Source organism: Anolis carolinensis, chromosome 4 (genome assembly GCF_035594765.1).
Source record: "Anolis carolinensis isolate JA03-04 chromosome 4, rAnoCar3.1.pri, whole genome shotgun sequence".
Classification (NCBI taxonomy): Eukaryota; Metazoa; Chordata; class Lepidosauria; order Squamata; family Dactyloidae; genus Anolis; species Anolis carolinensis.
The window spans coordinates 198,765,844-198,788,659 of record NC_085844.1 but is presented as its reverse complement, the minus strand read 5'-3'; the positions used below and the strand labels follow the sequence as shown (position 1 = coordinate 198,788,659).

Here is a 22,816-nt window from a genome sequence, read left to right as displayed (position 1 = left end):
GCTTTGTTTTTCCACGCAACCACTTGTTCTAAAACATATCATCTTATGAGTGTGCTTTACTGGAGTGAAACAATATACTGTGGGAGTGTTAAATAATATTGCTGCTGTCATGTAACAACATTTATATAGCATTCAAAGCAATCTCAGTAATCTCTACAACCTTGAAAAGTAGGTCAGCATGATATATACCAATACTACAGGCAGCTGTCTGAGAAAGTAGTGATTTACTTAAGACCTGATCTAAAGACACAGGACAGAACAACCCTGTGGAAAGCTAAGCAGATTTGGGTTGGATCCAGTGCATTTTTGAGAGACTGCTAAGCAACCTCATATGTAACTTGAATTTCATCATCGAAAAAACATAGTACATATACGAGTTACTAATAAGGAAGAGCAATTGAAATATTTATGAGAGATGACAACATTAGAAATAGAGATAGTCTAGTTCACATGTTGGTCTCAACTGCTATGTTTACTAGTTAAACTCTTTTTCTTCTGAATTTTATTATTGATTAGAAACTTTCAGTTCCTACCATATCCAGCTGTATAGCTGTTTGTTGAAATCTGAAGGCAATACATTGGAATTATAGCCCTGCTTACCACACATGCAATTACTTATGGCAGGGAAACCATTTAACTTTCCACCTCTGCTAATGGGTATGATTCCTCTCTACCCTATAAAGTTAACTATGATGCAAAATAATTTAACTTCCCCCATTCCTGCTATGACTAAAAAGCATGGTTCATTGTTACCAGCAGAATGAACTTTGAGTCCCAATGGAGTAGCTCAATGATTAAGTGTTTGGTCTTACAAATATTGAATTTGATAGATCATTATATATCAGCGTAGAAAAAGAAATATCATTTGGAATGTCAGGTTCTTACTTTAATAGAGCTCAATGTGCCTCCACAAAGAATCACTCACATGTCTTCAAAAACAAACAACATATGAGTTGACTTTCCCTACCTGAAATACTTGGGACCAGAAGTGTTTGGGATTTTGGAGTTTTTTTACAAGATTCTTGAACACCTATATTTGCATATGTACATGAGATACCTTGGAGATAGGAACCAAACCTAAACATGAAATGAGTGTAGCCTGAAGGTAATTTTATACATTTTTAATAATTTTGTGTATGAAACAAATTTTATGTACATTGAACCACTATAAGCAAAAACGTAATTATAGCAGCCACGCATATAGAGAATTTCATATTTTAGAGTATTTTGGATTTTGGGATAAGAGATGCTCAACCTATACTAATTTATATCAGATTCTCTGAACCATAGTCACCAGTTATCATTCTGCATCATACAGTATGCATTATTATTGGAAAAATCCTTCAGAGATTATGTCTGCTGACAATACTGAATCAACAATTGATTGAATTAACAATTAAGTATGGAGCATTCAACAGAGACAAAAAAAAACCCAAGAAAAGGATGCTAGAAACAAGTAAGAGCAGTCATCACCACCATGCATTGTTTCTGAGTATCAATAGGTACCAGGTGTTACAGAATTCTCCCCAAAATACCAGAGCATCCAAAAATACAAACAGGATCCTTAATTGAGCAGTCAGCTCACAGCAAGCAGAAGGTGAAGTGTTGTGGCTGCAAAAGAATTCTTGAGCTTATGAGGCAAAGATGCAGAGTTCTATCTTTTAAGTTTTAAAAAATGTGTATTTAAAAATATAAGAACTACATTTCTTCATAGAAAAGAATTGGGCCTAAGCTTCTCTCTAACTCCACTTCTTCTAAGGTTCAAAACAAAATGAAAAAACTCCAAACACTACATTTCTTCAAATACACAGAGAGAGGACTACATGCAAATATGGAAAAAGCAGAAGTAGAACACGAGATTTCAGTTAGAAAATGGGAGGAGTAAGAGTAAGAGACAGAGAGAGAACAAACTGATACATTAACAGACATTCGGGGGTGGGGGGGGGCACGGATTTCCTCAGCCTAGCCCAGTGGTTCTCAACCTGTGGATCCCCAGGTGTTTTGGCTTACAGCTCCCAGAATTCCCAGCCAGTTTACCAGCTGTTAGGATTTTTGGGAGTTGAAGGCCAAAACATCTGGGGACCACAGGTTGAGAACCACTGGCCTAGCCTAATGCTAACTAATTGCTCCTTATTGAGGACTGCAGACTTGAGCAGTGTGAGGTTGACTTCCAACACCAGGAACCCCAACTTCAGAAACTGGGTGCTAGAAGAAAGAGAAGACTGAGCTTTGTCTGATTTATAAGTATAATGTCTAAAATTAAAAAGCTATGTAAAGCCAGAGCGGGTCGTACTAAGTCTGAGTCTTTAAAGCAGAGTGTACAGACAATATTACCTGCCAAGCACTAGTTCACAGCTTACTTTAAAAGAAATTAGGCATAGTTATTGTAGTCATCAGTACTCATTTTATCATTTTAACAACAACCTTTAATTTTCTCTTTCTCAAAAACCACTACAATTATTACTTTGGGGGGTTTTTTCAAGCCATTTGAATGTCACAGGCCTGTGGAAGAAAACACACACTCTACTCTCATCATCTCTTCAGCTCCTCTACATCCACAATAGAGCACAGTTCAGAGGGATGAGGCACAGCAAGAGTCAGCACACAAAGTAGGGGACAGTTCTCTTCAAGCACTTGTTTTACAAACCTGTAATTAAAGAAGTATCCAAGATGATACTGTTACACTGCACACCCTAAAATACTGTAACCTCCCCATTACTGAAGAAAGGGAACTAAGTATAACTTCTTACATCTAAGGTCAGATCCACACTGTCATATAACCCAGATTATCATTGCAGACAATCCAGATTATTGGATTTGAACTGGATTATATGAGTCTAGATATAATCCAGTTCAACACTGATAATCTGGATTTTATATAGCAGTAAAGATAGGGCCTCAGATTTAAAATAATATCCCCTTGATGGACACTGTTCTCCATTAACAAATATGCTCTGACTGTTAACTCTACAATAGTGATTGAATTTAATTTTTATCCTTCTTGCCATAGTCAAAATGTTTTCTAAGGTAGTGTAAAAAAAACAAGTCTAAAATATTAAAATACAAACAGCAAATAATAACTATTTGTTCCAAAATGGCCTGGAAAAGATCTCTCTCTTCATTCAAACTACACCATGTTCTAATGGATCCTCACCTCAATCCATGTTCCCCACCTTGATCTATGGAGAGATGTGGGTAAGAATTTTTATATTATTATTGTCATCGTCATTATTATTTGCTGGTCCCAGCTGAGCGGATAATTCTAGCACCAGGACCTAGTTTTAATCCTTTGATTTGTGTTGTAGTGTATATTGTATATTATTACTTATTGTATTGTTTAATTGCTCTATGTTATGTTGTATTTATACTTGTTATATTGTTTGCTCTGGGCATGGCCCCATGTAAGCCGCCCCGAGTCCCCGTTGGGGAGATGGTGGCGGGGTATAAATAAAGTTTTATTATTATTATTATTATTATTATTATTATTATTATTATTATTATTATCCTTGAGTTGCTCTACTCCCTGCAATGACTATTAAGCTCAGACTATCAAACACTAGCACTGAAGTGCTGGAAGTGTAATTAACACCCGATCTCTTTTGTACTAATTTATGAAATGTGCTCACATCACCTTTGATCTTGGTGGCAATCAGCAGTTCTTATTAACACCTCCTGAAAACCCCATTTCCTTTCTTCTAGCAGTTGCAAAAATTGCACATGAATGGTTCATTTATGAAAGTGGCAAAGAAACCTGCCACGTACTTCACCTACTCCCCCTCATCATATCTAACCCCTTTCACTGAAGTATGACTAACAGCTTCTCTTGCCTGTTTCACTGTTAGTCATATAATCTAAAATATAATTGAAGACCACTTTCAAAACAAAGGCAACATAAATCTACAACATGAGAGATGGATGATGATGCACTCCAATGGCACAAAATATTTTTCATTTTCCCAAGCAAAATCACACTGGAAACAGAAGCTTGAAAACTGACTTGGTCAGTTAATAGTGTCTCAGGGCCCTTGCACTCTGCCCCTATATCCCAGGATCTGATCCCAGATTATCTGTTTATCCCAGGTTATCTAGCAGTGGGGACTTATATATTCTAGTTTAAAGCAGATAATCTGGGATCAGATCCTGGGATATAGGGAAGTGGGGAAGGGTCCTCAGATCTTGGGAGAATGCCCCAATATTCTCTTTTAAAATGGTTGTGACTTTCTAAAATTGGACTCCGCATTCCAAAGAAATTGGTAGAATTCAAGCATGTTCTTTCCCATTTCTATGATATAGTACAATTCCAAGAAAGCCAAATCAATTGCCATATCTCGATTTGCAAATAAGTTTGTACCAAACATGTCAATAAAGAGGGTGGTGCTGAGGAGCCCTCATAATACACTAGTAGCTGTCATTACTTGTCCTCTTTCACCTCTCATTGAGTCCTGCATGGTACAGTCATACACTGAGAAAGGATATATGAAATCTCTCTCTTTTTTAAGAGGAAAAAATGCTGGATTGATTCTACCTAGGCTTGCTAGGACTCCTATGGTTCAGATCTGAAGACATGCAGGAGGGATCATGAGAGGAACATTTTTCAAGAAGAGAAGGGGGAAGCCTTAGATATCATGCCTCCCTTTTAGCCAATATCCAGTGAAAAATTATTTCTGCTTTCTCCTGTGTTTTCCAGTTAGATTTCTTATTCCTGCATTGGTGCCATCTTTCAGTTACTATTCCCCAAAGAAATGCTTCACGTTTTAATTGGTTGACAAATACTCAGGAAGGCCCCAAGCCATGCATCACATTCAAATTTCACAAACTGTGCTGTGAATGAAACTTCAGGTATGGATGTGTAGCCCATACCTTTGCTTTCCCTGGGTATGGGTTATACTTGTAAAACAAACATACGTGAGGAGGGAAGAAGTACATAGATCTCCTCCAACCTTGAAGGACCTCGAAGAACAGAGGTCAAACACAGTGAGTAGGTGGCAACAACAGAGCAGCACAATCGAGTTCCCTATTATTGTAAGGTTAATAGCAAGGGTCCAACAATATACCCTAGTGGACTACAACCAGAAAAAAATGTAACACAATCAGTATTTCCTGCTTCTTGGCAGGGGGTTGGACTGGATGGCCCAGGAGGTCTCTTCCAACTGTACTATTCTATGATTCTATGATTCTAGAGCTGACCCACCTTAGCCTTTCAAGTCAGATGGGATCTGGTGCCTTTAGGCCCCTTAAGAAACAAAGTAATTAGGGTTATATTAAAATAATATTGAGTCAGCATGATATAGAGGTTTGTGTGTTGGAACAGAACTCTGAGAGACCAGGGTTTGAATCTTTGCTCAGTTTGGACACTCTGTGGATGATTTTGGGCATGTCACGCTTTTTCAGCTTTAAAGGAGGGCAATGGTAAACATTTCCTGAATAAATCTGAATAATGACAGAGGCACCACATAATTCTAAAATCAGTTATTTCTTTTGCCTCAAACATATATTCCTTTAAATTAAGGGAAATGTTGACCATAATGTTTATGGCTGGACATTCTGAAATGGAGCTGCTGAGAGTTGAACTCTAGCCTATTCCGAAAGCCAATGAACTTTCTGATAGAAACTCAGCCACAATAAGTGAGTGAAATAATTCATTCCCATGTCTTGCACTGAGAAATACCAGTTATTAAATACCAGACAGCTGATTTTCTACAGCTGTTGGTTTGAGAATTTTTTTTGAAATTTCTGCAATTAAAAGATGGCTATTAGTGTCCTAAGGCATGTACTACAGTTTGTTCAGCAAGAGATTATTAATCTTAAAGAAATCTCATAAATGACAGAGGGACCTCTTGTGCTGGCCATTATTTTTTTTCTTGTTTTCCTACACAGAAACTATTGCATGAAGCAACAAGGCATCATGCAATGCTGTAATCAGTTAATCTGAGTCCCTAAATTATAGCACGGTAACTGGTCCAAGTTGTATCTGATCCAAGTTCATAGAACACCATTGTAAAAAAAAAATCTGCTACATGGTATTTGGCCCATATAGACACAAAGAAGGACTCAACAAAAACATTCCTAACTTGCTTTCTTGACCTTCTGCCTAAAAATGGTCTTGATTTTGTCCAGTCATAAGGATTTTGTAAAACATGGGGATCAGAAAAGTGTTACAGATAATTTTCTGGGAAATGCTATGATGTCCTAAATTTATTAGGAATGTTTTCAGCATGTTTGACTTATATATAGAAAACAATTCCTTTTAAGGTCTACTGTGTCAACTCTGCTTGTTACCTTAAAGTTCTTTGTTTTGTTTTTGTAACAGCCATACTATTTCAGCTGAAACACTGAATTAAAACAAAATACAAATCAATATGATGGCTTTAACATAGTTTAAGATCTCTATTCAGAGAAGATATCTATTACTTGTAAACTATTGTTATTAGAACACTTACAATGATTTTAAAATGACTATTTAATAACATATACTTCCTTGCATTGTTTTTTAATGAAGCCAAGGAAAATACTAAGTTGAAGTATTCATTTTACTTGGAAGAGCTATGCATTTATTTATTTTATATATATAATTCTTACATATAGTCGCCTTAGAAAAGTTCCCAACAACTTGGAAAATACCAACTTTCATAAGGATTGTATTCATTTATGAAACAATGAACATTTAGAGTTGCATTTTTCCTGTTCTACTAATTAAAAGCAAATCAAAAGTTCCATTATTTAAAGTAGCTTTCCATCCCACTGTTCCTTTGAGACCTTAAAACAGCTAACAAGAGTAGGTTATAAACACACAAACACAAAGGCCAAATGCAACAGAACAGAAAAAGAGAAAGAGGACATACAAAATAAGCCTTCCAGTTTTGAATTATGTGTGGTGGTTAAGTATGAATTGGATAAAACAACATTTCAGAATTTTAATAAAGGATTTTGTAATTCAAAAGTTAAGAAAAATGTTCTTAAAAATAAAATATTCTGGAGAAATGTCAACAATGGTATCATCATGACCTTATACTTTTGTGAAAAATGGCATGCCTGTGGTATGGGGAAATCTATTGGCATTTGAGATTTGGGGTTTCAAACTATGTTCACTTCAACCAGCCTTTAAACCATTACCTATTGCTGTTTGTAGCCATATATTGGAATTTCTACTATGGTGTGAGAATCCAAATGATATTAGAATCAAATGATTCCTGTTTTCTTCTGTCAGGAAAGAAAAGAACCATGCCTTTCTTCTCTATCAGCTGAAAGATTTGAGAATTGAAATAGGTGCCTATGGAGAGACTCAAGAACAAGCACTTGAAGGAGGGACACAGATGGATTGCTTTTGTTTATATTATTAGGCCATAAGGCAACATTAGCAACTGAAATAATGCCCAAAAGGTTAAAAAGAAAAAGAAAACTGTTACAAAGAGAAAACAAACACAGCTTCTGCTGTCTTGCAATATCCTCTAGCAAGTCTAAAGCCACAGCTGCTTGAGGAGACTTTAGTGCTGTTGTTGTGCTGAGAGTGAAATATGCTGCACAATTCAGTACACTTCTGGTCCCAAGTATTTTGGATAAGGGATGTTCAAGCTGTATTTCATTGATTCTTTCAGTGGTTCCCAACCTTTGGTTGGTCCTCCAGTTGTTTTGGACTTCAACTCCCCAAAACTACAGCCAGTTTACCAGCTGTTAGGAATTGTGGGATCTGAAATCCAAAACATCTGGAGGACCAAAGGTTGGGAACCACTAGATCTAGGAAAAGTGGGCAACTGGGAATCAGTGTTTTAATCCTCCAAGTGTATAATGGATGGACAAAAATGGCAAATGAAATGAAGTTTAAAAACAAACAAACCCAGAAACAGACAGAAGTCTTTGTTTTTAGCATAGTTAGCTGTTTTGAATTTCTTTTAAAAGCAGCATAAGGGGGGGGGGGAGGGGGAGGAGGAGGAGGGGGAGTGATCATCCAAGGTCCCTGCAAGTTATTTAAAAAGTGAATTGTATCTCCTGGAGAATTCACCCTTCATCCAGAAAAAAAGTCTACATCTTGCCCATCTGTTATAGAAAATATTGGCACTGAGAAACATTCAATTATACTCACACACATACTTCCATATGATTTCTATTTCTAGTGCCTGATCAAACCTACCTGACACTTCTAGTGCCAAGGGTCAGTTATCATATAAGCAGAGCAGCCTACCTTTGTTAACTTACACACTTAGGCCATTTTCCCTTCTCTCTTTCCCTCCAGGGCTATTCAGTTGTCTTTCGGTCACCTTTATCCCAAATGAGAAGATCTTCCATGCGAGACAAGGAATATTTCAGTCATGACTGCAAAGGCTAAGGAAACATCCAAGCAGCTGAGCTAAGTGCAGAAATATAGTCCCCCTTGGTTTCCAAGGAAGCAGGCCTCTGGCTGCCTTCAGCTGAAGAGATCCTTTCCAAGGTCAAATATAGATGTAATTTGACTGCTGCAGGGGGTTAAAAATCACTCTCTACGCTCCATCCTTCTGTTCCTGTGGCTCACACAGAGAGAGGCTCATTAGCTTGAGCCCACCAAGTGCCACTGCAAATGGGAGGACACACACGGCCAAGTACTGACAGCTACCCCACGCTCTCCTTTACTCCTCCCTCTTCTCTCTGTGGATTTCCCTCGTGAATAATGCAAGTGCTGTAGCCCAAGACACTACCCACTCTATGCTTCTCTAAGAGTCAGCTGAAAACAAGCTCAATGTGCCAGCCAGGGCCAGTCCCCATGTCCTGCACAGTGCAAGCCAGGCACTTGTACCAGAGCCCTTTTTTGTTGTTCCAAAGGATGCGGTTTGCTTTTGTCCTGGGCCTGTTTTTAAAACTAAGTAGCTCTATAGGACAAACAGTGTGGCGCACAAGATAAACTACAAGGAAGAGGTTTTATTCTTGTATACCTCAGGGCACTTTTTAAGAAGCATTGTGCAACAAAATAATGCATTTCGGTCACTACTCAATTACTATGTGTTCCTACTCTGACCGTAGATGCTCAGACCTACTTTCTGCCTGACATTTAATGCACCAATTTCATTTCCCCCCAGCCTCCTGATCTTAGGAAACTGGACCCACCAGTACTAAGAAACTCTTCAATTTGTTTAATCATCACAACTACATAAGCTTTGACCTTGCGTTTCAAATGCCCGACCCATGTCTTAAATTGGTCATGCTTCTATTCCAGGGCTGTCTCATTCAGTGAAGTAACCTTGCTTTTTTGTGGGATTTTAAAGGATCCAAGAAGAGAAATGCTAGTCTTCATAGGAATAGTCAAAGGCATTATGAGATCACAAGAAGCCTAAAGTTGATTCAAAGATTGTTCATGCTTTGATAATTCAGCACTAAAAGGAATTAGAAAAAGTAGGTAGTCACAAATGAGACATGACTAGCCCATCTTCTCAAGGCAGGCTTGAACCATACCCGCCAACATTTGATAAATGAAAACTAGGACAACTAAAGCCAAGCAACATCAAAGTGTGGTCGAGATGACAAAAAGTAGAATAATAGAATCACAGAGTTGGAAGAGACCATAGGGGGCATCCAGTTCAACCCCCTGCCATGTAAGAAAACATAATCAAAGACCTTTTGTCAGATGGCCATCTAGTCTCTGTTTAAAAACCTCCAGAGATGGAGACTTCACCATCCTCTAGAGGCAGTATATTCCAGTGTTGAACAGCTCTAGTCATCATTAGGCCCTTCTTAATGGTTAAGTTAAATCTCTTTCCCTGCAGTTTGAATCCATTGCTCAGTGTCCAAGTTTCTGGAACAGCAGAAAATAAGCTTGCTCCCTCCTCAATATGACATCCTTTCAAATATTTAAACATGGCTATCATGCACACTCTTAACCTTCTCTTCTCCAGGATAAACATACACAGCTCTTTAAGCCACTCCTCATAGGGCTTGGCTTCCAGAGCTTTTACCATTTTGGTCACTTTTCTCTGGACCCATTATTAATTAGAACAAGTTAGTAATGAGGAAGGTCACAAAAGCTGAGAAAAGATGCAGTAGTTTGCTTTTGCCTGGGAGGGGCATGATTCTGCTACTGGTTTCCATTCTCCCTACTAATTGAATACAAATAATTTTAGGATTTTGAATTTGGTTAACAGCAAGTGAAGCAAGCTTTGAACAAAAGGGAAAAGGAGGAGGAGGAAAGAGATAGTGGGACATTTTAAAATTACCTGAAAAAGTGGGGCAACAGTGGGTTAACCAGGACTATCTGAAAAATCAGGACATTAAGACTGTATACTGAATATGTACCTTGCTTATTACAATCGTGGCAGCCAGGCCAGTTTCCAAGGTACTTATCAATTACTGGGCTGGGCTGTAGCATAGCTGGTTAATCACCAGCAGCAATAGATCAGTGCCAACCAGAAGGTTGGCAAGTTCGAAGTCCGAACTGGATTGAGCACCCGGCTGTTAGCCTAGCTTACTGTCCACCTAAGCAGTTCGAAAATAGCTGAGCTGTGAGTAGAGAAATTAAGCACCACTTAAAGCGGGGAGTTATTTTACGATACTATAAAATGCCGGCAATCAAAGACCAAAGAAGGGGAAATTCTGTGATCAAAAAGGCTCGTTGTCATAGCAGATGGAGCGACTGCACTCCCCTGCGGCCAGAATCAAGCATAACCTCCAGGCACCGAAGTTGGAAAATGCTGAAACACCTCTATCTGTCTGTCTTGTATGTCTTAAATGGTACTGAATGTTTGCCATGTATGTGTGCATTGTGATCTGCCCTGAGTTCCCTTTGGAGTGAGACGGGCAGAATATAAACACTGTAAGTAAATAAATAAATAAATAATACTGATTTTATATTTTTGGTAATGCCAACAGTATTATGCATAAGCTACTGACATAAGTTGCTGTACTTCCTCATAGGTGATATGTACAGACTTTGAGTTGCATTTATTATAAAGCTGCACATAAAATGTCAAAACTGGCCATAGTTTTGTTGCTGTTGTGTTTCTGTTAGTGAATGATCAAAAATTTGAAGTGGTGGGTGTTGAGAACTCTGAGTTTTGCCTAGCCACCAATCTGAAGTAGCAAGTCTAAAGCAGACATGTACAACCTAGGAGCTGGTGTATTGCACTTTTTCAACCAGGGTTGGGGACTGCTGTGGCACTTCCAATTAGCCAGTTGAACCCTAAAAACCTCTAGAACAAATATGGCCTTTGGAGCTGCACACAGTGCACATGCCACACTTTACACACCCCACCTTCTATGGATATTCAAATCAACATTAAGAAAATACATTTTGACACTTCCACTTTTTATGTGGAAGGGAATCCAGAACAGCTGATATAGTGCAAGAGAAGACATCCTAGAGACCTAACATTTTATTAGCCTGTTTATTTACTCCTAAAACAGTTGTCAACATCCGAAATAAAGCAGCTTTTGTTCATTTTTGTACCTGTCTCCCGACAATGCAAGACTCTTTTTCTAGGCACAACCAGACAAATTGGTCTGGTATATGCCTCACATTAGCACTTACTTCCCATATCACAGTGTGCATATTCATGTTGACACCATTTAATAATATGGGGAGAGGTCAAATGTGTTTTTTCAGATCTAGGTGGGATCCCAATACTGAACCCCTGCTGATATGGTAGACCTACTGTATGTGTGTTTTTCCTTACCTAGGTGGCACAGTATTCTAGTTTTGCCAATTAGTTCATGATCCTTTGGGGTAAACTTTGAACTATTTTGAAATGGCTGCTGTTAAATCTCAACATCCCCCCATCCCCACTGTCATTTTTCCCACTCAAAAATCACTAGGAAACATCTCTACATCTCAGCCTATGGGACCTGTCTGCTTCATTACAAGGATATATGTATGGAATTATATGTGTTTCAATTAACAGCATGATGTTAGGGATGTTTACATAGACACCATCCCAATAAATTCAACAGGACTTTCTTCAAATAAGCATGCATAATATTACAGTCTATACTTTGTATTTTGTGAAGCAGATACAGTCTCCAAGAAAAAGGGACATGTTCACATAGGAAAAGACTCACCAGTTTCCTTTCAGTGCCTCCCTGCAATGTAGTTTTTCTGCTGAATCACTTACTGCATTGCTGGCAATGCTGATAGGGGGTTATTTTGTGAGGTTCGCAGTTCTGCAGCCCTAGGACACTCTGCAACAGACAAGCTGGCCAAGTGTTTAACTTATACAGCACTGCAGAACACTGGAGGCATTAAAAGACAATGAAAGGATAATTGCTTCACAGTAAGAACCTATGTAACCCCAATAGAACCGCTCCCACCCCCACTCCATTATAACTGGCTCTTTTTCAAACAGTTCAACATTTGTGCATTGATCTGGGACTAGATGCCAGAGAGAGGGAGGGAAGAGAGGGAGAGGAAAAATGGACAGTTACACTGAGGTTAGTGAGTTAAGGGTGAAACCAGACTCCATTCAGAATGGGTTGGCCAGCTTTGTGGAGCTCATTTACAACTGCTAATGCACTTGTCTGCCAGTTTCTCTTCTCCTTCTGTCTTTCCCAAATGTGACATGTCATGTGGGGCGTTACTGTTGTAAAAAAAAAAGCAAGCCTCTCAGGTAAGAGGACTTATACAAGAAAGGGCGTCCCCCAAACTTTATTTCAGTATACTCTAAGTTCTGCTATAATACATGCTTTTTATAATGGCAATAAGATGATTAGTTAATAGAGGAATAACATTTGCAGAACACAAATTCTTAATTGGATATAATCCAATTCCATCTTAAACATCCAATGCTGGCACCTCTCTACAGCTGTTTTGTAGCAACCCTGTTTCCCCACATGTTTGCTGTTAGCTGCTCCTCACAAGAGCCATGATGGGTGCTGATGACTGATGGACAGACGATAGGTTAATTCAATCCACGATGGCCATCAAGTTCGCCACCAAACGCAGGCTCCAAGGAAGAAAGATAAGGCACAAAATGAACACCCAAGCCCTTCAAGAGGCCTCCAAACAAGCCCTTTTCCAAACAATATTCAGGAATCATTTACCCATAGAACACCCTGGAAATATTGAGGGCAGTTCCAGACAGGGAAGAAGTCTGCGTCGACCCAGATTTTAAAAACCCAGGTCAGGGCAGTCTTCTGTCCCCACACCAGCCCAAAAACCCGCACTTTCAGCACTGGGTGTCCACCCTAACCCCCTCCCCCAAACCCCTTAAAAACCCCTGTAAAAATATTAACTTATGGGGCTGGCTTTTCCTTGCTGTCGGCCCCTCTCCTGGCACTTAGGAATGATGCGCCAGGAGAAGGGGGGGGCAGGAGTGATTTTCCTTCTAGTTTGGAGGAATTCAGCAAAGTTATCAGTCAACTAAAAAATAACAAAGCTAGCAGACCTGATGGGGTCCCTGTTGAAATCTTTAAAGAGGGTGGATCTGAGCTGACACAACTCCACCAGCTCATTGAAAAAGTGTGGGTGACCAAGAAAATCCCAGGAGACTTCAAGGAAGCCACCATCATCACCCTTTTCAAAAAGGGGGAAAGAACAGACTCCGAAAATGATCAAAGTGTCTCCCTTATAACCTCCACTGGAAAATGCTCGCAAGAATCTTTGCAAACCAGCTTTTACCTATTTCAGAAGACATCCTCCCAGAATCGCTTCCACCCCTCCAGAGGAACAGTTGACATGATCTTCACTGCACAACAGCTCCCAGAAAAATGCAGAAAATAAAATCAACCTCTGTACATGGTATTCATTGACTTTACAAAGGCATTTGACACAGCGAATCGCAGTGCTCTCTGGACCATCCTCCCAAAAAATCAGGTGACAAATTCATGAACATCCTGTGGCTCCTCTATGATGGCATGTCAGCAGTCTTGCACAGCAATGGCTCCCAAAATGACCCATTTAAGGTAGAATCAGGTGTCAAACACGGGTGAGCTATTGCCCAAACCTTATTTTAAATCTTCATCTCTATGATACTGCACCTTGTTGATGGGAAGATTCTCACTGGAGTGGAAATAATCTATCAGACAAATGGCAAATTATTAAACCTCAGCAGACTGAAAGCCAAAACCAAGGTCACAACAACATCTGTTATAGAAGTCCAATATGCTGATGATTATGTAGTCTGTGCTCATTCAGAAGAAGAACTACAAGCCACTCTAAACACCTTTGCAGAAGCATATAAAAAGCTTGGCTTCTCACTGAACATTGAAAAAACCAAAGTGCTCTTTTAGTATATACCAGCCAATCCCTCTGCAATGCCAGAACTACAGTTTAATGGTGTAATATTAGAAAATGTTGACCATTTCCTCTATCTTGCCAGCCACCTCTCCACAAAAGTCAACATTGAAACTGAAATAAAACATCATTTGAGTTCTGTGAGTACAGCATTTTTTCAAATGAAGCAGAGAACGTGAGAGGATCGGGACATTTGCAAGGATATCAAGATGCTTGTTTATAAAGCTATTGTCCTTCCAACCCTGTTATATGCCTGTGAAACGTGGACCATCTACAGACATCACACTCAACTTCCTCCAAAAAATGAAGGAATTACTGAGCGGCATTCCATGGACGCCGATATTAAAAAACAAGGGAGTTAAGGATGGATGGGAGTTTTTCAAAAGTGAAATACTCAAGGCGCAAATGCAAACAGTGCCAACAAAGAAGAAAAATAAGACAAGTGCAAAGAAGCCAGAATGGATGTCCAAAGAACTTCTAACTGAGCTAAAGCTCAAAAGTGACATGCACAAGAAGTGGAAAAGGGGAGAAATCACCAAAGAAGAATTCAAACGTATAGCCAACACCTGTAGGGAAAAGGTTCGCAAGGCTAAAGCGCAAAATGAGCTCAGGCTTGCCAGGGACATAAAAAACAACAAAAAAGGCTTTTTTGCTTACGTTGGTAGAAAAAGGAAGAAAAAGGAGGCGATAGGGCCATTGCAAGGAGAAGATGGGGTGATGGCGACAGGGGACAGGGAAAAGGCAGAACTACTTAATGCCTTCTTTGCCTCGGTCTTCTCAGAAAAAGAAAGCCATCTTCAACCTCAGCAACACGGAATGGACGAAGGATTGGGGGAAATCCAACCCCAAATAGGGAAACAAGTTGTCCAGGAACACTTGGCCTCTCTAAACGAATTCAAGTCCCCAGGGCCAGATCAGCTACACCCAAGAGTACTGAAGGAACTAGCGGAAGTTATTTCAGAACCACTGGCAATTATCTTCGAGAGTTCTTGGAGAACAGGAGAAGTCCCAGCAGATTGGAGGAGGGCGAATGTGGTCCCTATCTTCAAGAAGGGAAAAAAGAACGACCCAAACAATTACCGTCCGGTCAGCCTCACATCAATACCAGGCAAAATTCTGGAAAAGATCATTAAGGAAGTGGTCTGCGAACACTTAGAAACAAATGCGGTCATTGCTAATAGTCAACACGGATTTACCAAAAACAAGTCATGCCAGACTAATCTGATCTCTTTTTTCGATAGAGTTACGAGTTGGGTCGATACAGGGAATGCTGTGGATGTAGCGTACCTGGATTTCAGTAAGGCCTTCGACAAAGTCCCCCACGACCTTCTGGCAAACAAACTAGTAAAATGTGGGCTAGACAAAACTACGGTTAGGTGGATCTGTAATTGGCTAAGCGAACGAACCCAAAGGGTGCTCACCAATGCGTCGTCTTCATCATGGAAAGAAGTGACAAGTGGAGTGCCGCAGGGCTCCGTCCTGGGCCCGGTTCTGTTCAACATCTTTATTAACGACTTAGACGAAGGGTTAGAAGGCACGATCATCAAGTTTGCAGACGACACAAAACTGGGAGGGATAGCTAACACTCCAGAAGACAGGAGCAGAATTCAAAACGATCTTGACAGACTAGAGCGATGGGCCGAAACTAACAAAATGAAGTTCAACAGGGACAAATGCAAGATACTTCACTTCGGCAGAAAAAATGGAAATCAAAGATACAGAATGGGGGACGCCTGGCTTGACAGCAGTGTGTGCGAAAAAGACCTTGGAGTCCTCGTGGACAACAAGTTAAACATGAGCCAACAATGTGATGCGGCAGCTAAAAAAGCCAATGGGATTCTGGCCTGCATCAATAGGGGAATAGCGTCTAGATCCAGGGAAGTTATGCTCCCCCTCTATTCTGCCTTGGTCAGACCACACCTGGAATACTGCGTCCAATTTTGGGCACCACAGTTGAAGGGAGATGTTGACAAGCTGGAAAGCGTCCAGAGGAGGGCGACTAAAATGATTAAGGGTCTGGAGAATAAGCCCTATGAGGAGCGGCTTAAAGAGCTGGGCATGTTTAGCCTGCAGAAGAGAAGGCTGAGAGGAGACATGATAGCCATGTACAAATATGTGAAGGGAAGTCATAGGGAAGAGGGAGCAAGCTTGTTTTCTTCTGCCCTGCAGACTAGGACACGGAACAATGGCTTCAAACTACAGGAAAGGAGATTCCACCTGAACATCAGGAAGAACTTCCTTACTGTGAGAGCTGTTCGACAGTGGAACTCTCTCCCCAGGGCCGTGGTGGAGGCTCCTTCCTTGGAGGCTTTTAAGCAGAGGCTGGATGGCCATCTGTCGGGGGTGCTTTGAATACGATTTCCTGCTTCTTAGCAGGGGGTTGGACTAGATGGCCCATGTGGTCTCTTCCAACTCTACTATTCTATGATTCTATGATTCTATGATTCTGGAATGATTCCATTAGCGTTGCCTCTGAAAAATCCTGCAATTCTCTTGGGAAGACAGGCGGACAAATGTCAGCATTCTGGAAGAAGCAAAGACCACCAGCACTGAAGCGATGATTATCCGCCATCAACTTCTCTGGACTGGCCATGTTGTCCGAATGCCCAATCACTGTTTCCCAAAGCAATTACTCTACTCTCAACTAAAGAATGGAAAACAGAATATTGGTGGATAGGTAATGATGATCAAAACAAGAAAAGTTTTCGAACAAGGCCTACTATATTAACTACATTATATTTATTAGCAGCAATGTAAGTTAACTTACAGTATTCTCAATATTTGCAGTTATAGAATAAGCATCAATGTCTTCTACCACTGCTCTTTTTTAAATGTTAAGGTGCCATTTTTAAAGATTGTCACTGTTTGGGACATATTCTGCACAAAAAAATCATGTGTGTAGTGGGTGGATTTTTTTTTTTGCACATAAAACCATTTCCTATCCATCCTTTTCCAGAGCAGAAAATATGGCATGCACAATTTGCACAGAATAAGTCTCAAACTGTGAATGTTCTTATAAATCCGGTATTCTTCTTGTTAGGGTCTTGTTTGAGAAACATGTTTTTCTACCATTTTAAAACATATTTTTGAATGTCCTTCTTATCTCCATTAGAGATCATCTGCACATCTACCACAGAGCAGGAATAAGTTACCATGTTGTTACTACTTCAATTAGCTGAGGCTGTCACAGCAAAAATTATCATCCAGATATCAGTATCAATGTTACAGTTCTGCTTTTCTCCTGTAATTGTGCTATGAAATCAGCAGCCTGCACAGGCCAAAGAAGCTTCACAATTCAGCAACAATCCTACAGCAAATAAGAAAAATCAGCAGTGCTTTTACCTTGAGGGAAATCTGAAGAAATATGAAAATAAGCACAGTACAGTTGTGCGATGGTGGAGGAAACCCAGAGAGCAAAGTAAGCATATTCTTCAATAAAGAAGTGCAGGAGCAAAAGGTTACAACCGAGTCAACGTAGAGAATGAGGACCTGTCACTTCCCATCTGTATCTATGGAAACCAGCAAGAGGCTGGAAACAGAACTGACAAAATTATTGATTGTGCAAAATTGCATTTAGCCACACATGCCATTTAAACCTTGGGGCATAGGTCCCCAATACAAACTAGGTAATAAAATATCTGTTTAAAAGCTTCTAATTTAAAACATTCATTTACCATATAGCTCAAAGCTATGCAGTCAACATTTTAATTAGTATTTATTACAGGGAAATTTTCAAGCAGACAAAGGAAGAAGGGAGGGAGGAGCAAACATAGCAGTAAGCAACACATTTTTTCGTCTTGAGTAAATTAGATCAAAATAGCAAAGTAGGAGCAAGGAAGATTTGTCTTCTTCAACCAGGGTACAGTTAACCACAAATCCCCTATAACTCAGTGTCAGTGACATAAGATGGTCAAATGCAAAATGAATACATGCAGAAAAAGGAAAACCAACAAATCAAGTACATATCACAAGTTGACAGGGTCATGATAAACTTTAGTCACGGGTGATGTTAGACATAAGCAGAGCCGGCCCTAGATAATTTTCAAGTGTAGGCGAGCAGAATTTTGCCCCCCCCCCAAACCAATCACTGAAAAATAAAAGTGTTGGATAAGCGAAAATGTTGAATAATAAGGAGGGTTTAAGGAAAAGCCTATTAAACATCAAATTACATTAAGATTTTACAAATTAAACACCAAAACATCATGTTTTACAACAAATCAACAGAAAAAGAAGTTTAATACATGGTAATGTTATGTAGGAATTACTATATTTGCGAATTTAGCACCAAACATTGAACAGGGATATAGGGCAGTGTGGACTTAGATAACCCAGATAGCCCCCAGGAAAAACTCTAAAATCAGGACAATAAATAAAGAACAACACTCTGAAAACAGAAAAAATCCAGACAGTAAACAATCAGGGACAGCTAATACCTCCCAAAAAAGATTCTCCCAGGCAAGAAGAAGCCAGGCCTTGAAGCCACAGGGCCATTAAATGATAATCAAGGTGATTAATTACAACATTCACACTTGTTTCAAAGAAGAGTTCTTTCTCCACCCTGGACCTTCTACAGATATATAAACCCCACTTACCTAGCTTCCAAGTTCCCACAGACCTCACAATCTCTGAAGGCCCCAAAGGTGGGCCCGCACGGCACGAAGGTGGGAGGCCCAGGACGGGCACCGGGAGGCCCAGCGCGGCCGCCAGATGGCCCGAAGGAGAAGGAGGTTGGGGGTGACGCCATCCTCCTGGGACGAAGGTGCCCCCAGGACGATGGCGCCACAGGCAAGTGCCTAGTTTGCCTTATGGTTGGACCGCCTCTGGACATAAGCACCATCTATCAAGAACCTCCGTCTTTTGTTCTTGTTTGAGATACAAAACAATTCTATTTTTTTCTTGAGTCAAGTACATCTACCATGATAGATCACAACTGCTGATCAGAGAAGATATGGCCAATTCTCAGTTGCCATCTTAATGTGTGTTAGAAGTCAGTATCTAACTATCAGGTGGCAGACTTCCACAGACTGAAAGGATTTCATCTTCCAAAATATTGTCAGCAATCTACAGTGGCCGTTCCCAATTTGTGGGATGCATAGCCACAAATTCAACCAACAGCAGATCATCACACCCCATATTACTAAATGGCAGTAACGTAACAACAGACACACTGAAACATGTACTTCATGTTGCCATATAATAACATGGGCCATGATCATCATGTTTTTCATATCCCTGAACCAAATTCCTGTGGATCTGGAAGGATCCCTGGATCTATACAGGCAGTTTGTTTTGAAGTGAACAGTTCACATAGATATGGCTAGATCTTTCTGGACCTCTACAGGATACTGACTGAAAGGTCCTGGAACTGATTCTACACCCTTGTTGATCATCTGTGCGTAGAAATACAATTTAAGAATCCAGCTCTGTTTGATTGCAATGGAAGTGGAGTGTCAGGAGGCTCCTGAATTTAATGAATGTAAACACCTTGAATGATAAAAATGGATTCATACAGTTCTGAGTGAGTTCATACAATTTCAAACTGTCAGCACTTCTAAGTACAGATTTAACACTTACTGTATAGATTTAACAGCACGTCATAGTTCAATACAAAGTGTATGATAAAAGATTTGAGGAGAAAGGGATCAGAGGAAACCTCGAAGAGTACTTAGAAAAGACAAAGACAATTGAAATTAGGACAACTTTAAAAAATCAAACTCTTGAGGGAAAATATTATGAATGGAAGACAAAAGACAGCTCAATAAGTCTTACAGCCACTTGAAAGCATGAATTTTAAACTCATGTCCTGTGTTTTGGTCTCTGTCCTGTGCGATTAATGTGTATTTTACAGAAATGCTTTGATATGTATCTTTTACAGAACTGCATTTTAATATGTTGTTTGTAGAATTTTTTATGGTATTTGAGTGTTTTTTACCATGTTGTAACACACCTCGAGTCAAGGGGAGAGGTAGGTAAGAAATAAAATTATTATTATTATTATTATTATTATTATTATTATTATTATTATTTAATTCAGAAGATAGATCCATGTGGTTAATTATAAATAATAATAATAATAATAATAAAAACTTTATTTCTAGACTGCCCTCTCTCTCCAGAGGAACTCAAGGTGGCATATAATCAGCAAACATTCAATGCCACAACTACTTCACTTAATATCAAAAGTATAAAATGACAATAACATACTCATTATAATAAAAATCCAAATTAGAAAAAGCCATAAATTTACACATGACACTGGGAGATGAGCTTATTCCCACTGGGAAATGAGCATATGTCCCAAAAGATTTCTTTTCTACCTTAGCTGAACATCTTTGGTCCCTTCCACACAGCTGTATCAAATCCACATTGAGCTGGATTACATGGCAGTGTGGATATTCCAGTTCAAAGTAGATATTGTGGATTATCTGCCTTGATATCCTGGGTTATATGGCTGTGTGTAAGGGCCCTTTGTTTCATTCCCTGGGTTCCAAAATGAGAAGCTCAATTTTGGATATCTCAGAGACCTTATTTCTTCTCTTAAAGAACTAGTTCTGCTAAAGAATGGCACATAGAAACCTCATAGTTTTATACAATGTACCCTGAAACATGAGGACAGGCTTCCAAACTGACATTAAAAAGAAGCCTCCAGCAACACAATCCCAAACACAAAAGACAGGACAAATAATACTTTTTTTAATAACTAGCTTTGACAAAGCTCTAAAGGAAATAGTTAGGGAAAGACAAACTCCTGCCAGAGTAGATCCAATTTGAGTGGTGGGAGTTGCTTCTACAGACCCAAGTTCAACAGAGTTCTACTGCATTTTAAGAAATACAACAAAAAACAGAGGTTATGAACTTTTACAAATGTTTTGACAAATGGAGTCAAATGTTTTCTACAATTTTATAAACATACTTTTAAATAAAGGTTACAGAATTTTGATCATACAATTTCTAAATTGGGGAAAATCCTCATAGTAGAACAAAAATTGCTAGGCAAAACCCTAACAACACTGCTGTTACACATTTACTGGGAAGTGAATTATATTATCCTGAATAGGAGGTGAGGCTAACTCCCAAGTAAGTGCATACAGAACTGCAAGAAATGTTCCAATTACATTCATAAAAGGTGTCATCGCATTAAATTCTGGGGAGATCAGCCTGGAAACATTGAACTCTTACAGATTACACTATTATGTTAAACTAAACAAAGGGAGATAAAAGCTGATTCTCTAGATTTATAAGTAATTACTGGAATCTTATATATTCAAGACATCTGCTTGATGTCTTTGATAGTGTATAATCCCTTCCACTATAGCTATAGTGAATCTACCACTTAAGTCCTATGACTTTTTAACATTGCACTATAACGCTTAGTTTACTAACCTGTTTTCTGTTTCACCAGAACACTAATGGCAGTGTTTATGTACTGGTAGTAGAACAGTAGAGGGTTCATTCAAGTAATGTACACAGATGATGTTGTACAATACCCACCACCAACCCTAGCTATTGTTAATACAGCTAATGGTGAGGCATAGTGGGAGTTGTGACAGAGCAACATTTGGAAAATTTAATATTGCCCATCCCCAAATTTATGTAAGCAGAGGCCAAAGGAGATCTGACATTAATTACACTATGTAACATAATGTTTGTTCCTGGATTATAAATGTCATTTCCTAATTGGTTCTATCATAAAAACATGGAAAATGTTTATTACTCTTTGTTGCTTCTAATAAACGGCCTAATAAATATCCAATAAAGTTTTCTTTCATGTCAGTCTATTCTGTGGTATTTTTGCCCAGCTGCAATGTTTTATTCCCACCCTTCAGTAGGCATCTTTTTCATTCCAAAATGCATTGATATATACCTGTACTGTTGTCCTTCTCTCCCTCTTTTTTTTTTTTAAAAAAAACCACAACACTTTGGCACTAAAATACAATAGTTCTTAAAAATAAAAATTTGGAAGGAGAAAATTTGTCCCTTCTATCATAGGTTCATAGTGCCATAGTTGTACCATAGTTTTTTAAAACACGTTTTGGAAGAACTCCAGTGCAGAACCAAGAAATTATTAGAAACTGCACCAAAAAGAATGGAATAAGTGGACACTGATGTAACAACAGATGCCAAAACCCAAGGATGTACATCTTGAGAAGTCATACCTGCATGCCTCTTTAGACTAATCTTGAAGAGCCCACTGAGAACAAAGCATTACTGGACAAAGTGTGAAATGAAGGAAGTTTCTTTGTGGGAAACTGAATCAATTGCTTCAAAATAAGTGTTGTTGAAGAAGATTATCATGCCTATAAACATTTAATATAACGTTCTTAGTGCATCTCAGTAGGTATACATCTTGAATTAGGCACATGGCATCCAACAATCGTGAAGTTACTTTTTTGGACTACAACTAAATGTGGTGGCTGGATAATTCCAGGAGTTATAGTCCAAAAAAGTAACCTTTCTATGATCCTATCCAAACCAGTTTTCCTTTATAAATTGAATTTAATGAAGTGCCTTCAGATAATTCAGTCAGAAACTAATTAACTCTGTACTAGCATTTGAAAGCATCTGTTGCTACAGATTACTGTGTCATCTATGCGTGCATAATCCAGCAACTCTGAATTAGGTCTTTCTTGG

At 39.2% G+C, this 22,816-nt stretch overlaps 1 protein-coding gene across 23 annotated transcripts in view; it reads right to left on the bottom strand.

Moving 5' to 3' along the window:
- nfasc (neurofascin) overlaps window positions 1–22,816 on the bottom strand; it is a 250,239-nt gene that overhangs the window by 190,990 nt on the left and 36,433 nt on the right. Inside the window, exon 1 of one of the 23 annotated variants that reach the window (XM_062978536.1) lies at window positions 8,180–8,560. The exons of the other annotated variants lie outside the window; for them this stretch is intronic. The gene's annotated coding sequence lies outside the window, so the exon portion shown is untranslated. Of the gene's footprint in view, window positions 1–8,179; window positions 8,561–22,816 lie in introns of those variants that run through there. 23 annotated transcript variants of the gene reach the window in all.